The sequence below is a fragment of the Cetorhinus maximus genome, chromosome 6 (assembly GCF_964194155.1).
Source record: "Cetorhinus maximus chromosome 6, sCetMax3.hap1.1, whole genome shotgun sequence".
Classification (NCBI taxonomy): domain Eukaryota; kingdom Metazoa; phylum Chordata; class Chondrichthyes; order Lamniformes; family Cetorhinidae; genus Cetorhinus; species Cetorhinus maximus.
The window spans coordinates 140,266,070-140,283,359 of record NC_135884.1 but is presented as its reverse complement, the minus strand read 5'-3'; the positions used below and the strand labels follow the sequence as shown (position 1 = coordinate 140,283,359).

At 43.9% G+C, this 17,290-nt stretch overlaps 1 pseudogene; it reads right to left on the bottom strand.

Annotated features, from left to right (window-relative positions):
• Window positions 1-619: 619 nt before the first annotated feature.
• Window positions 620-4,844, bottom strand: LOC144682314 (large ribosomal subunit protein eL21 pseudogene; annotated as a pseudogene).
• Window positions 4,845-17,290: the final 12,446 nt, after the last annotated feature.

The window sequence follows — 17,290 nt, the reverse complement described above, 5'->3', positions numbered from 1 at the left end:
ATAAAATGAATGGACAAGGGAAAGTCAATATATTTAATATGCCTAGATTTTAGCACAAACTTTGATAAAATAATTCAAGAAATCACTTCACAAAATAGAAATGCATAGAATGGGAGAGAACATTTTGAAGGGGATAACTAATTGATGGAGTCAGGAGAAGCAAATCATAGCTATTAAGGGAGCCATGTCTGCAAGGAAGGAAGCAGTAAATAGGGAGGATTGGATCTGAGGCTGTTGTTGTGTTTCAATGTGTATCACTAATTTTGAGTTCAGGATGGTAATAAAGCTCGCTAATTTTGTTGATGACAGCAAATTAACAGGGGACATAAACGGTAGGAAATATCCAGGCTAATTGCAGAGAAATCTAGACAGGTTGACAAAATTAGGCCGGAAAATGGGAGATGTCATTGAATACCGAGAAAGACAAAGTTATGAAGCTGGCAAAGGGAAACAATTGAGCCTGCTGGAGCAGACATGATATCTGGAGGGGGAGGGGTATGGGGGGGCGCAGGGGGCAGAGGGTGGACGGGGGGTGGTGTGGGGTTGGTGATGTGAGCAGGATCAAATTCCTGGTGTCCAGAAAACTGTCCCCAATTAAGCTGGGGTGAGAAGGGCCCGATTATATATTTTTTTAGGCACAGTAAATGTATTTAATTTGGTATCAAAATTATGCCATGAACTCACACGGAATTGCTTCTCGCAACTGTGGCTTGTTTGCCTTGGTTTGTACGAAGTTTGCCTGTCTGGGCTCAACAGCAGGCTGGCGTTTCAGCTCAGCCCAGGTCCCCTTCTCCTTAGCTGCTCTCTGTGCCTCTTCATTCGCTTTCACACGCTGCAGAATGCTGCCCCTGCTCTCTGAATGCTTGATCTGCTCAATACGCACATTGATTCTTTTGGCAAGGATCTTGCCCTTGACTTGTTTGTTGATACTTATACCCAAAGCATGCTGTGTAACATTATAAATTCTTCCAGTCTTGCCGTGGTAACATTTGTGGGGCATACGCTTTTGTACAGTGCCTGTGCCCTTAATGTCAGCAATTTTTGCCTTTCTTTTAGATACGGGAATAAGTAGAAAGAGGAACAGGCCCATGTTTCCAGGAGGGCCTTGCAAACACTTATCAGGTCCCCCCTCCTTTAACCCCCGGTGTTCATCATCTTGAACCTTTACTGCAAGATGGCGAAGCTCAGCAGAAAGCATGAAAGCTGATGCAGAGAAACCAGTGAAAGCTTCGTCCCTGAATAGTCTCAAACCACCAACCTTTCAGTTAACAGCCAAACGCACTGACCAATTGCACCACAGAGCCCGATTATTGAATCCTTCCCACAACGGGATGTCAATTTGGCTCATTAATGAGTCAATTGACATCAATTATCAAGCTGCCATGGTGGGATTTGAACTCATGGCCCCAGAACATTAGCCTGAGCCTCTGGATCACCAGTCCAGTGATAATACCAATATGCCACTGTCTCCCAATTGTATTAATAACTTGCATCTAATTTCAAAATGGCCTTAATACATGTACATTAAAACCACTATTAAACTCTTAAAGAAGGAAAACAATATTGCATTTCTTTGCTTTCAGGGCCACAGGACATGCAAGGCATTTTACAGCCAATGAAGTACTTTTGAAGAGTAGTCACTTCTGGTGAACATAAAATACCTAACAGGAACTATACTGATTAAAATCTCAGGTGCCAAGCAGAACATTATGGCTGGAAATTTTTATCCTTGTTGCTGTCGGGCATCATGGTGGGCATGAGTGGGCAATATAGTGGGAAGGCCAAAAATAGATTTCACACCATTGTGAAACTAGTTAGCGATTGTCCGCTCTGTCCATCAATAGTGGGCCATCTTTCCCACTGCCGGACATTGTCCTCATTTCAATGCTTCTGCATCTCATTACAAGCCCTGCTCACCGGAATCACCCCCCCCAGGTCAAACTTACCACGCACGCCAGCGGGAAAACACGCCGGCCCAGAACACGTCTTGACAAGTGTGACGTGCAGAAGTCAGGACTTACCGTTAGGGCCTTTGCACACGTCGTGGACATCCGAGGAGCAGAAGATGCTAGAGCCCTACAGCTTCTGGACCCTGGATGAACATGTGCATTGCATGCTGGATGGATTCTGGTGGACATGGATCTGCTGCGAAGCAGCTCATGGAAGGTGTAAAGTCACCACTGATGTCTGGGGTCTGCGTCTGGACATCAGTGTCTTGGCCGTGGTCTGCTATGAATGATCATGAGTGGGGTGGAGACAAAGGTCTAGGTTTTACTGGGAGGGGAAGGTGTACTGGGGATGGGGGAGGGGAAATGGTTTGGAGGGGGGGGGATCGATAGTGTCGGGAGGGTGGGTTGAGGTTGGGAGGGGGGGTGTGAGGTTGAGAGAGGGGAATTGATGGTGTTGGGGGGCAGAGGTTGAGGGGGGAATGATGATGACAGTGGGGGTTGAGGTTAGGGGGGGAGAGAGAGTACGGGGGAGGATGGTATAACAGGGGAAAATGGGGCAACAGAGAAGGCAGGTGCAATGGGGGAGGAAGGTGTAGGGAAGGAGCTTGGAAGGGGGAAGTTCAAGGGGAGTAAGGAGTTCAGAGCAGGAAAGGACTTTGGAGGGAGGAAGGATTTCGGAGGGGTGCAGGAGTTCAGGGTGAGGAAGGAGTTCAGGGGGAGGAAAGAGCCCGGAGGGAGGAAGCAGTTCAAAGTAGGGAAGGGGTCCGAGGAGAAGAGGGAGTTTGTTGGTGGGGGGGGGGAATGGAGTTCAGGAGGAAGAGGGAGTTCAGAGGGGGGAAGATCCAGGTGGAGGAAGGAGTTTGGAGGGGGGAAAGATTTCAAGGGGAGGATGGAATCGGGGCGTTGGGAGGAGGAAGGAGTATGGGTGGAGGACAGAGTAAGGGTTAGGGTGGATGAAGGAGTAAGGGTGGAGGAAGGAGTACAGTGGGGGGGGTGGGATGTTCAGGTGAATGTGCAAGGGAGTCTGTGGAGTCGTGGACTCCTGGGCAATGAAATGAGGTGGGCGTGATAGGAGGGAATGGTGAGAATGAGAGAAGGCAGAGTGAGCCAGCGGAGTGGGAGGGTGAGGGTGTGACAGTAGTAGTAGAAGGGATGGCGAGGGTAGTTCCTGGGGACTTGGAGGCAGACACAGACATGGAAGGTGGTCAGGGAGGTCAATGTGCATGGGGATTGGATTCAGGAAGATAGGAAGCGTGCACATTCACCTGGACACCCTGGAAAGAAAAGGGTTCTGGTTGGTAGGTGACCGTGGGGAGGTGGAAGGTGATGGCGGCGGGGGGTCAATAGTGATGGGGGAAAGGACATGGGTGACTGAGGGAGGAAAACGGACGGGGGGAGCTGAAAACATACTTTACAACTGCTGTGTTTCTGAAATCGAGAGTGAAAGGAATCTTGTGTTGGGCGAGATCAGGTGCTGCATGGGAGTGTGATCAATGGGTGGGCAGAGATGCAGGTCAGGCTCAGATAGACAACCGAAAGAGAACCCAGCAGGCAGCATTGAAAATGCTCAGGACAGTGAGATGAGTGTGATGGATGAAGGCTCCATGTGCGTGAGAGAGTGCTTGCATGAGGCTCCAAAAGGCCCTGCCGCAGATACAGTTCTCCCTCCAGAGTCACTCTTGGTCCGGCTGCATGCAGCTGAACTGCGATTGGGGTGGAGGGGGGTGTAGTGGTGGCGGGTGTGCAGGGGGAGGACTCGTGAAGCCTGAAAATGAAGCTGAAAGACACCGTTACAGAAATTGAATACATTTTCAGATTATAAAGTGACAAAATGTGTTCACCCGTGCAACCATTTGCGATCAGAATTTCTTAATGCTTTCAGGCCTACCGCTTCTTGTAGGTGCAGAGACAGCCTGGGCAATGGTTGGCCCTGTTGCCTCTGATGACTTTGGCATGGTTCCTCTGGACAGCCCAGGCCTTAAGGGCACTGGATTGCTTTGGCCATCCTCCTATGGGCCAGCTGCTCCCCCTCCTTTTGGGTGCCTGAGAGCCCCAGCCTGACTCCTTGAGGGGAAGGACCACCAGGAGGGGTGTCGAGGTGCCCTGTTTCACTCCCATGTTGCCACTGCAGGAACTCACTATGGCTACCACCATGGAGTGCAGGTCTATGTGCATCTCCATGCTCTGCTGGACCAGGGTCTCCATGGTGTTCATTATCCTCCCCATGGAGACCACCATACGTGCACATGTGGGCACCAATTCATCAGAGACCTGGCGGACGCACTCCTCTGACTCGCGTGTCACTCTGTTGAGGGCTTCCAACAGCTCAGTGTGACATTCCCCTGCCTTCTGCTAACGCTCCATGATGAGTTGGAAGGCCAAATCCAGAGGCTCGTCATCTGACTCAGTCCTCACAGATGCTTCTTCTTCAGCAGTCCTCCGAGTGCTGGGGAGCTTGGCTGAACCTGCCTCTTCCTGCTGTGGACATGTGTCCATGAGGTGACCACCAGATTGTGACACCAAGCCTGATCTATATCTAGGTCCCACAGAAGTGGGTGTCCCTATGCTGGTGGAGGGTGTGGATATGCATTGTGATGGGTCTTCCAGGCTGTTTATTTCTAGCTCTTCAATGAAGGAGGTGTCCTCTTGGCTGGAGGTGAGGACCTGGATGGAACTGAGGGACTGGCTGGCTGAGGGTGTCGGTTGCTTGGCAAAGCTCCCTGTGACCCAAAGTAGAGATAATTAGTGCATGGCAGCAAAGTTAAAAGCAGGAGAGAGAGCACTCATAGTTGCGTTGAGAGAGGGATGATGTGGTGCAGGATCCTCACGTGGGTGTTCGCTGCCGACCTCACCATCGCTGCAGGCACGGTCCATGTCCTTACCAGTCAGCGTCATGGCATGCTCCTCAAATTGAATGAGGGATCTAATGTGGGCCACTCCACCCCCAGTCTGTGACCTCTCCCTGCTGTTGTGAGCCAGCTTCTCCTGCATGAAAACAGATGGAGAGAGTGTGAGCTGGACACATGGCTCTGCCTGGAATGTTTGTATGGTGAGCAGAACCTGATGGAAATGTGAGTGCGTGTGTGAGAGTTATTGGTGTTGCCCTTTGAGGCGTGTAAGAACCCTGTGGATGTGTGATGGGCTTGTGAGTGTATGAGTTGAGAATGATGAGAAGAGTGACTTACCCTGGTGGAACGGATGAAGCCATTCACCCTCTTCCTGCTCTGGATGGATGTCCTCTTTTGCAGGGCATTGGTGCTGACCACCGCAGCCACCGCCTCCCATGCTGGATTTGACCTTGTTAGCGGGCCTTTTCCCAGAGCCGGAGTAGAGGACATTGTGGCAAGCTTCCACTACATCCATGGTCGCTTGAGAGAGCGGCGTTGCTAAATTTGGGGGCAGCCTGTTTCCTCTCTTTGGCGGCCATCAGTTACCAGCAGCTTCCTATCCATTGAAGAGTCCTAGCTCTGTGCAAGGGCGGCCTTTAAATTTGGTGCCCTCACAGGGTCATAGTCATAGAGGTGTACAGCACAGAAAAAGGCCCTTAGGCCCATCAAGTCTTCGCCAGTCAAACAAGTACCTAACTATCCTAATCCCATTTTCCAGCACTAGACCCATAGCCTTGAATGCCATGGCAACGCAAGTGCACTTCCAAATACTTCTTAAACGTTATGAGGGTTTCTGCCTCTATCACCCTTTCAGGCAGTGAGTCCCAGATTCCCACCACCCTCTGGGTAAAAAAGGCTTCCTCACATCCCCTCTAAACCTCCTGCCCCTTACCTTAAATCTATGCCCCCAGGTTATTGATCCCTCCACCAAGGGGAAAAGTTCCTTCCTGTCTACCTTATCTATGCCCCTCATAATTTTATACACCTCAATCATGTCCCTCCTCATCAGAGTTGCACAGGAAGGCAGAATTGGAGGAGTACAGAGTTCTCAGATGGTTGTAGGGCTGGAGGAGGTCACAGAGTTGGGGAGGAAGAGACCATGAAGGGATTTGAAATTGACAATTTTAAAACAAAGGCAATGTAGGTCAATGAGCACAGGGGTGATGGATGAACGCAATTTAGGATACAGGCAGCTCAAGATTATGAAAGGCAGGAGAGTGGAGGATTGAGAAAAGAAATGAAAATGCAGAGGAAATGAGACACATATTTGAATCTCTATTCCCTCAACATCTGCTTTAAACACTATTTTCATGCTTTGTTTATTTTGTTGTTGTTGTCTTATAGTGACTGACAGAGGGAGCCAAAAAGCTGAATACCCACAATGAGCTAACAGTATTGCAGATATGTTTCCTTTAGCCGATAACACAATTCTTTTCAGTCTGTTCACCTGATCACTCATGCCGAATGTTGCTCCCAGTATATTGAGTCAAAAATAACTTTCCTGTTTTCAATCAATGCTAGATTGATATATTAGTAGCACGTGCAAAATCATTTGAACAAATTGCATTTTCTGCCCTCTGTGGTATGTGTTGCTAGCTATATGCAAGCATTAGAAAGTCTGACTGGCATTCCAACCACTAGGAGAGACAAAAAAAAAATCAATTATAGCTCTTCTATTTTTCACTTCCTCATCATTTCAGATAAAGATCTTATGCCATTGACCATTTTCATTTGAATTCCCAATAAGAACCTAATGTTATTTTAGTGTAGTGTATTTTTGCTTTTTAATTTGTGTCAGGATAACTTTGAAGATATATTTCTCATCAGTAAAGCTATGTTACCAGAACTGTGCCTCTTTTCTTGTAAAACAGTACAAGTGCTTGGCAGTGCTTCAATAGGTGTTATCAAAAAAAACATGTCTGAACTTATCTCTGTATGAAGGGCAGACACATTCGTTGTGCGCTGCAAGTGAGAAGGTTTGTGATTCCTCACCGCATTATCAATAAAGCACCACTTCCTAACAGATAAAAAGCAATTGCTGAAACCTGAATGTAACTGAGAATATTTAATCCATTAACTCACACTCTGAAGCTAAAATGACCTCTGTCACTACTGCAATAAAATATGATCATTTTTTCTGTGAGAAGAAAGCTATGTCTATTTTGTTTAATGCAACACTTCCCAGAAGCTTATGGATCATAAACTCCCCTACACGTTGGTCCCCTAATGACTTGTTAAAATATATCTGATGCACCCTGGTGTGTAGCTAGACATATGATGCCTCAATTGTAGCAATGATATGAAAACCAAAGAATGTTAATATAAACAGTCGTTTGCTAGTACAGAACCTGAGTATTGCTGAAAAAAGAGGCTTTTTTGTCATAGCTTTTCGTCTTGCACTCATCAGGACAATTCACAAGAAAATACCAATGTCAGCGGAAACAACATATTTATACTGTATCTTCTCATACAGCTTTAATGTGATGTTTCCCCTCACATTGGTCTTTTCTTGCGAATTGCCCTGATGAGTGCAAGATGACAAAAAAAATCTCTTTTTTCAGCAATACTCAATATTAATATAAGAACAGAACCTAGCACAAAGGAAGATGGTTGTGGTTGTTGGAGATCAATCATCTCAGTTCCAGGACTTCACTGCAGGAGTTCCTCAGGGTAGTGGCCTCGGCCCAACCATCCCCAGCTGCTTCATCAATGACCTTCCTTCCATCATAAAGTCAGAAGTGGGGATGTTCGCTGATGATTGCACAATGTTCAGCACCATTCGTGACTCCTCAGATACTAAAGCAGTCCATGTACAAATGCAGCAAGACCTGGACAATGTCCAGGCTTGGGCTGACAAGTGGTAAGTAACATTCGTGCCACACAAGTGCCAGGCAATGATCATCTCGAACAAGAGAGAATCTAACCATCGCCCCTTGACATTCAATGGCATTACTATCACTGAATTTTCCACTATCAACATCCTGGGGGGTTACCATTGACCAGAAACCGAACTAGAATACCTATATAAATACTGTGGCTACAAGAGTAGGTCAGAGGCTAGGAATAGTGCAATGAGTAACTCACCTCCTGACTCCCCAAAGCCTGCCCACCATCTACAAGGCACAAGTCAGAAGTGTGATGGGATACTCTCTGCTTGCCTGGATGAGTGCAGCTCCAACAACACTCAGGAAGCTTGACACCATCCAGGACAAAGCAACCTGCTTCATTGGCACCCAATCCACAAACATTCACTTCCTCCACCACCACAGTGGCAGCAGTGTGTACCATCTCCAAGATGCATTGCAGGAACTCACCAAGGTTCCTTAGACAGCGCCTTCCAAACCCACGACCGCTACCACCTAGAAGGACAAGGGCAGCAGATGCATGGGAACACCAAGGCCTGGAAATTCCTCTCCAAGCCACTCACCATCCTGACTTCACTGTTGCTGGGTCAAAATCCTGGAACTCCTTCTCTAACAGCACTGTGGGTGTACCTACACCACATGGGCTGCAGTGGTTCAAAAAGGCAGCTCACCACCACCTTCTCAAGGGCAATTAGGGGTGGGAAACAAATGATGGCTTAGCCAGCGACACCCACATCCCATGAATGAATTAAAAAAGCACGCTCAAAATGAACAGACCCCTGACTGTAAACCTCATACACCTTTAAGTAGAAAGAAAAAAAACTGCTGGAAATACATAGCAGGTCAGCCAGAATGTTTACAGAGGAAAAACAGATTATTGATGCATCAGTTGCATAACTGTTCATTAGAATTGGAGAAGAAGAAATAGATTGGCATTTTAGAATCAAAATTGAGACAAAAAAAAGGGAAAACAGAAGGCAACAGATACATGAGTTTCAGGAATGGAATAAGTAGGTTGAATGATCTGCAGTAGAACACAGTACAGTGTTATTTTTACCCTCTTTCAAATGTTGACTGTCCTCCTTTGCAGGTACAGCATTCTCTGCCTTAATTTGACACCTTAACCAAATTGTTAGAATTTTTCGTGGAGGCTCTTAATATTGCATAACAATACATTTTTGCCTAAGTTACTCAGGTTCATATATATTTGGTATCATATAGACAGGATGTATATAAATAGGTAAATCTATGTGGAATATTATAACACAGAACAGGATTGCATCAAGTCTACACCAATATTTTTCTCCTCAAGCCACCTAGTCCAATCCTACTTGTAAAGGATTAATGGTTATGTTAATTAGACAATGATGTTAATGATGATGCAAGCATGACATCGGGTCAACTGACCAAGAGACCCCAAGGGGATGAGACACAGACCAGTCTGTGCCCAGAGAACAGGTCTTGGATGTTGATAGTTCTAAATAAATAGTTTTGAGAAAACTTAAACACTGACCATCACCAAGTCATTCATAGAGTAAGAGCAACCTCATCAAGCCAGAAGACAATACAAGGAAAGGGCAACAAGCCAAACTGTGGTGACAGCGCAAACCATGGAGGTAGCAGAAGAGGTGTATTTATCTTTTCATCTCCTTTTTTTCTTGTGAGAGGTTTTCAGTAAACATTGAGAAAGGATGAATATGTCCAAATTGAGTGTGAATTGTAAACACTGCAAATTCTGTAATATACATGTACAAACATTCTCTGGGAATATTTTTGCCTTAAATATTAGAAGGGATAATTGCAGATTCAGCGAATAAATAGAGAAAAAGAAGAAAGGTGAATAAAATCCACTTACGGTAATTGATGTAAACAGTAATTAAGGGCTTATTGCAATAATGTCTCAGGGGCATTTTAAAAAAAAAACTATGTTTTAATCTACATGTTCAAATCAGCAAGGAAAGGGTTACACGTGAAGCAGACAGTACCTGACTGTGGGTGACACTCTGGAATTTTATTGTGTGAAATGCTTTCAGATATCTGCCAGGTCAAAAGAAGATCACAGGGGTGAAAGCCCTGGCCCAGTCCCAAGGAAATCTGAGCCTGAGGAGTTTCAAGTCACTTGGCTGAGCGCCCACAGCTTGGCTTATCACACTGCCAAACAAGTCAATCAGTGCAGGGAGTTTCCACTCCCAAGAAAGGCAGGCAGGAAGGTAGGCCTTTCACTGCTTTCCTCAACTCATTACAGCTTCTATCACACAGGATACTGAAATCAAGAATGTTTTTTCCAGAGAAAAATAAATCATGATTTTCGCAGAAATGATGGCAAGGCCTAGAGTCTCATGAGCAAAGCAATAAAATACATGCAATTAGTGTCTTCCACAGCGTTCTTCCTGTTTCTGAACATCATTGCGCACCTGCCTATTAAATTGTCATCACTAAATGCAATTTGCTACACAATTAAAAGGTCTCTGTGGTACACTTGAAAAATGAGAGCGAGTTCTGAACCTTTCAATTGTACAGACAGGTGATAGTTATGATTTCCGTCAAGTATTTATACTTTGAATCCTCTCCAAGACTGTTTGCTCTCTTTTACACGTTTGAAGTGTATTTAATCCCTTAAGAAACTTGCCTGTAACAATAAGCAAAGAAACACAGGAAATATGAGGACAGAATATAATATAGATATACAGTGTACCACTGACATGATTGGAAGTGGCCCCAGTCATAGGAATAAGAAGATAATGAGCTCTGACTAATAGTCGCTCCAGTGGCTGGTCGATAGTCAGGTCCATCTGTATGGCATCCATTTTCTTCCACTGTTTCTTTGTCGGAATCTCTCTTGTGCTTCAATGTTTTTTATGCTATGATTGGAGATTCAAGGTGTCACCTGTCTGAAGGTGCAGCTCTAAGTCACACCCACCTGGCATTGCACTGCGACCTATTGCTGCGACTTTCACCACCACTGGCAGTATAGGGTTGCCAACACTAAAAGAATGGTCCTGGAGGTTTCATTATAACCTTCCATTGCAAACTGCCTCATCCCCGCATTCCTATAATTGATCGCCTGACCCGTCTACCCTTGCGCACTGCCTCCCCGCACCAGCTGGAAAGTGGACCAATTCTTAGATAACATTCTTGATTGTCAGTAAAAATGCCTTTGTTCCAATCTTTTAATACCAATACTTTTAAAACTAATTAAACATGAGTTCAAAGAAAATAAATGATGTGGAATTTGTTTGAATTCCACTATCATTTTTCTCCTGGATTGTTTGCAGTATTACAGAATCATTACAGCATAGAGGGAGGTCATTCGGCCCATCATGTCTGCGCCAGGCCTCAGAATGAGCAATTCACCTAATGCCACTTCCCTGCCTTCTCCCCACTACCCTGTACATTCTTCCTTTTCAGAAGCATCTTAGAGATCAATTTATCTCAATTTATGCAGATTGCAGTACAACCCTGAAAGGGTTGGCAACTAATGCAGTAATATTTGCGTAAAATTGAGCCATCCTTTTTTATTTTAAATATTATAGGGATCAGTGAAAATCACTAATAAAATTCTCAGACTTTTGTTTTTTACCACCTATATTCAGGTGGTTGTCCCAATATAATCTTCCTTTAAAGAAAGTACTTTTACAGGCAGAAGGATAAACAGATTGATGGACTGGCCCTAGATTTAGTACAAGTCTTTTCAGGTCTTGCTAAAATAATAGTCTAATGTATTATGCACTAAGCTATAGGGTTTAATAGCTATGCCAGTGGATAATTTGATCTCTTAGTTTTCCCCCCTTGTTTTCCAAAAGAGGTGCAATTGCTTTCTGCCTTAACAATGTTTTACTGTATAAAATTTTCCTGCACGGGGTCCCAAGGGTATGAATGTAGAATAAAGTTCATGGCATGCTGTTCAGGAAACTGGCTGACTCCAAATATCCAGTTGAGAGTAAAACTGACTAAAGGCTGTCCAATACCAGCAAACTGAAGTGACAGTCTCAGTGCCTTGACAGGAGAAGACATGTCCTGTCTCCATGATGAGGCAGAAACATTGGAGGAGAAAGGCCAGGCTGAGGAGAACGGTCTCAATCAGTTAAATAAATTTCGTTGGAAACCAAATCATATTATTGTTACAATAAGCAGCTGTAGTATATCTTCTACGGTGTCACAGACATCCTTTTTAAAATCGATAAACTTAGATCCAGAGGACAGGATGCCCCAGAGGTTCAGACAGTAAGAGGGAAGACATCAAGAAGTAATAGTTAGGTGACCATCTCGTACTACATTCAGAACTTATCCTGGTAGTACAAGGATTCATATCTCTGAAATTTTGTAGATGAGGTCAATTTTCAGCTCATAGGATTGTGGATCTTTCAATGGAAGATCATTTTATGGCAAACTCAAGATTACAAGATTTGCGCTAAAATAGCACAGATTATAATTTTAGACCTGCTTTATCCTCACTACTGGGTGGGTATATTGATATAGTATTTGGGATCCTTTTCTTACTGAGCATACACTGCTATGCCCCATTCACCATGGTTCTCCATATATTACGTCTTTAATTAAAGGAAAATGCGTGGAGGGATTACAAGGGATTACATTTTATACTGAGATGCTCTCTGTATTTGAGGTGGGAGTTGCTTACGTTTAGTTACACACAAATGTGTGTGTAACTTTAACCATGCATTTTAACTTTGAATTGCAACACCAAATAACCTGGGTGGAGTTTATGAACAGTGAGGGAATGGAGCAACTGAGTAGAATTGAATGGATAGAATGGGGGCAATTCCATTTATTTACTCATTCTTAATTTTATCAGCATGTCCTAAATCTTACCAGCATAAAGCCAACCCTTGAAATCAGCTTCCTTTGCATCACAACTGATACAGATGAAGTATGTTGTATATTAATTGTCTTATAAAGAAAGACTTGCATTTATTTAATGCCTTCCATGATCATAGGATAGCCCAAGTGCTTTACAACCAATGATGTATTTCTCAAGTATAGTCACTGTTGTAATGTAGAAAACATGACAGCCAATTTGTGCACAGGAAACTCATATAAACAGCAATGTGATAATAATGACCAGATAATCTGCTATTGTGATGATGACTGAGTGACAAATATTGACCAGTGTATGAAGGAAAATCCCTCTTTTCTTCTTTGAAATAGTGCCATGGTACACTTCACTTCCACCTGAAAGGGCAAATAAGGGCCCCGGTTGATCATCTCCTCCAAAAGACAGCATCCCCAACAGTGGAGCACTCCTTCAGTATTGCACTGGAGCATCAGTTTTGGCTTTTGTGCAAACATCCTGGAGTGGGAACTGAACCCAGAACATTCTGGCTCAGAGGTAAGAGCGCTACCAACTGAGTCATGGCTGATACACAGTGGTTGATAATGGTGCTCATCATACCTGGAAAAACTCAGCAGGTCTGGCAGCATCGGCGGAAAAGAGTATTCTTCTCCGCCGATGCTTCCAGAGCTGCTGAGTTTTTCCAGGTATTTCTGTTTCTGTTTTTGCTTTGGATTTCCAGCATCCGCAGTTTTTTGTTTTTATCTCATCATACCTGTAAGTGCTTGTGTAACTGAGGATTAAAATCACTGCTGCTTGCCACATTTCCTTTAACTATTGTTTTCTTTCCTCTTTATTTGATAGCTATGCACCATTATTTTAGATACTTAACCACTATAGTCAACGACTATTCAATTAAACATGAATTGCAGATGCCAAGACACCATAAAAATTATATACATAGCATCAATTAGGCTGCTGTAAATAAAGTTAGTTAAAGATTCAATACAGTCACCAGCTGCAGAACAAATGCAACATAATTTGCTAAAGAACTTAAAGCAGATTGCCTCAGATTACAGAAGTTATTATTATCTGAGCAAGTCCATTGGAGTTTCTGACTTCTTCAGAAGGCCAAAAGGTCACATTGCGCACATATTCGTCATCACCAGAAGAGTCACTGCCCTTCACCTTTGTGAGTAAATGAAAGGCCACTGACAGTGATAAGAATTCAGGAGGTGTAACCTAAGTGTCAGCTCAGCTCTTGAAGCCTCAGCTGCACTTCAAAGTAAAGGGGCTGCGCTGATTTGAAAAACGATATGTTAAGTGGTCAGTGTTCACTGTGGGGAAGGAGTCACATGCATAATGTTCTGCTGATCCATTCTTGTGAGGATACCCCACTCAAAAAGCACAGAACAAAAATTAAGATATGGTGTGCTGTAGTAGATTGGGTCCATTTAGCAGCTAGGTTACAAGTCAACAGCACTGGATCCAAGTACATCCCAGACTTGACCCTCATTTCTCAGGGCTGTTCGAAAGGTACTGGTGAATGTTACATTGCAACTGGCCCACTGCTGAGTTGCATAAGGCTGACCAAAGCTAAGTGTTACTCTGTTGTATCGGGAAGAGCAGGGATGCCCCTCTGAGGCCCTCAGTGTCATCTGGGGCACTGCTACCCCAGGACCCACACTCTCCATGATTGCAACCACATAGCCTCCTGCAATTTACCTTGCTGGTGGCCAGCCCAGCCTGATATTCACCCATCAATTTAGCAAATATCATTACGATGCTGGTCTGGCAACCCACAGTGTGCCTGCCAAAGTCACTGCTGGCGAACCATTCGGCTCACTGACTAGTCACCCAAAAGACCACCCCACTCCCCCAGAGTTGCATTCTGTACTTCCTGCAAAATATTAAAGACTGGAATGTCCTGATTCTTAATGGACAATAAGTAAATTCACTCAAATGCAGAACAGAGATAATCTACACATTTATGTTGCTGTATGTAATGGCCAGAAAAATGTTCACTTGGTGGTGAAATAGTGGTTCATTTTGTTAACGGGCTGAATCTCTATTAGTATTTTTTGAAATCCAAACAATAAGGGGGGTTAAATTGGTTCGCCTGTGAGATGGTGCAGTTGCTTGTTATGTGGCAAGTTTGAAACAGTTAACAGAACATCGCGAGTTTGGTACATCTTTAAACAATATGCTCAGAGGTCGTTTAGTGTGCGCTGCGAATGCGGTCAAGATTCAGGAGGGATTGCTGTCCAAAACAAATTTGGATTTTAAGGGGGTGCTAGATTTAGCATTCGCCATGGAAAGCGCAGTAAGGGATTCAAAAGCCATACAGGGAGCGCAAAATGGCGCTGTCCTCCATACTGGGAGAGAAGCCCCAGCTGGAAAGGACACAAAAATGCAAGGCTTTGCCGAGAAGTGGGAAACAACAGCTGCTAGCAGAAGAATAAAAGCAATTGACTCAGCAGTGAAAATAAAGAATAATGGCAACAGAGGTGGAAATAAGCAGACTGGTAATAATTGGCAGTTTAAAAAAAATCAAATGTTTTTATTGTCATCGAAATGGACACGTAATGAGTCAGTGCAAGGAAAGAATCAGGCAGACTTTCAAGCAAAAGAGAAAACCCCGTGAGATTTACAGTGTCGAAGAGCCTGAAGTAACAAATTCAGATATTTATTCCATGATTTAATTTGAAGATAGGGAAAACAGAACCAATTTATGTAACAGTAAAAGTGAATGACAGACCTATTCGGGTGGAAGTGGACACAGGAGCTTCCACTACGCTAATTGGTGGACACACCTTCAAATACCTGAATTATGGTCAACCTAAATTAAATTTGGAAGAAATTGATGCCAAATTAAAAACTTACACGAGTGAAGACATCCAAGTCAAAGGCCTAAATAGAGTTACTGTCCATTACAGGAGCCAATTGGTAAAACTACCAGTGTTGGTATTGAGAGGCAGAGGACCAAGCCTCCTAGGGTGAAACTGGCTGAGGGAAATCAACCTTGATTGGTCACTTAGATTCCAAAAGGAAGCTGAAAACATCCCTGTTTTGGAAAAGGAGTGTGTAAAGATTCGCCAACCTAAGAAACGGAGGATGTTTTAAGCAAAAGCACGGCACAACAGCAAAAAGAATTAGGAGAGACCATCCTGAGAGACAGAGTCCGAGTCAAGGTGGCCAACCTCCGAAAAATAAGTGAAAACCTGCTGAAAGATCTTCATACACTACCTCTTTTCCCTCCTGTCTAAGTATGGACCTCTGGTAAAGTATGAAGAGAAACTGAAAGAGTCCTGCACTTCTCTTAGTAAAATGAAGGATGAGTTGGCAGGGGAGACACAACAATGTTTAATTTTCCAGGAGGCAGTAAACAAAAGCAAAAAAGAGATGGAAGAGCTGAAGAAGCAGCTACAAGAAGCTAAAGAGGCTTCTCTAAAGAGATGAATTTTTCACGAGGCAGACAAATGAAGAAATTCTGGGAAACTCAACCATTGAGTCCACTCAAGACAAGCCTGCATCTGAGAGTAGCCTGGCCAATGTGGAAGTCAAAAAGAAGGCTGAGAATAAAGTCAGTGGTCAGGAGGAAAAAAGTACATCGAAAGAAAGCACAAAAACACAAATAATACCCTGATCCTAGCAGTATACGAGTATGCTTTTGTACATAGGCCTGGAAATCAAATTGTAAATGTGGATACGCTTAGTTGTTTGCCTTTACAAGAAAATGATGAAGATATCCCAGTTCCACAAGAACTTGTATTATTGTTAAATTTCTTAGATTCATCACCGGTATGTGCTAAACAGATCAGAGATTGGAGAACTAGGGGCCCAATCCTATCTCAAGTTTGAGAACAAGTGCTTCTTTGAGAACAAGGACCTGTATCTGATGAAATGAAACTATATTTTAACAGAAGACATGAAATGACCAGCCAGGATGGTATCTTGCTGTGGGGAGCACGAGTGATCCAAAAGGGAGAAAGCCATTGTTAATTGAGCTACATAGTGCACAGCCAGGAATATCCCAAGTGAAGACCATAGCATACAGCTATCTATGGTGGCCTGGGATGGATGGAGAAATAGAGGGTTTAGTGAAGAGTTGTGTGCAGTGTTAGCAATTGCAAAAGTTACCTTCAACAGTTCTGTTACACCCTTGGGAGTGGCCAGGAAGACCATGGGTGTAGCTACACATTGACTACGTGGGACCTTTCATGGGAACAATGTTTCTGCTCATTGTTGATGCCTACTCAAAATGGATGGACATATATGAAGTGAAGTCACCAATGTCTTCTGCTACAATAGAGAAGCTACATCAAAGTTTTGCAATTAATGGACTACCAGAAGTAGTTGTTTCTGATAGCGGCACAGTATTTACGAGTGCTGAGTTTCAATGGTTTATCAGCCTCAACGGTATCACCCATGTGAAAATCTCGCTATGCCACCTTTCTTCAAATAGACTGGCTGAAAGAGCAGTTCAAATGTTCAAGTCAGGCATGAGAAAGTTAACTGGAGATTCCTTAGCAACTAAGTTAGCACACTTTCTTTTTTATTATAGGACCACCCCTCACACAACAACAGGTTTCACACCTGCAGAATTATTAATGAAATGCCGTCTCAGGATGAGATTGAGCTTAATAATGCCAAACTTAGCGGGGAAGGTGAAAAGGAGTCAAGGAAGGCAGAAAACTGAACACGACTGGCATAGTCGTGAGGGCAAGTTTACCATGGGAGAGACGGTATATGCGAAGAATTTTGGCAAAGGACCAAAGTGATCACAAGGTGAAATAAGTG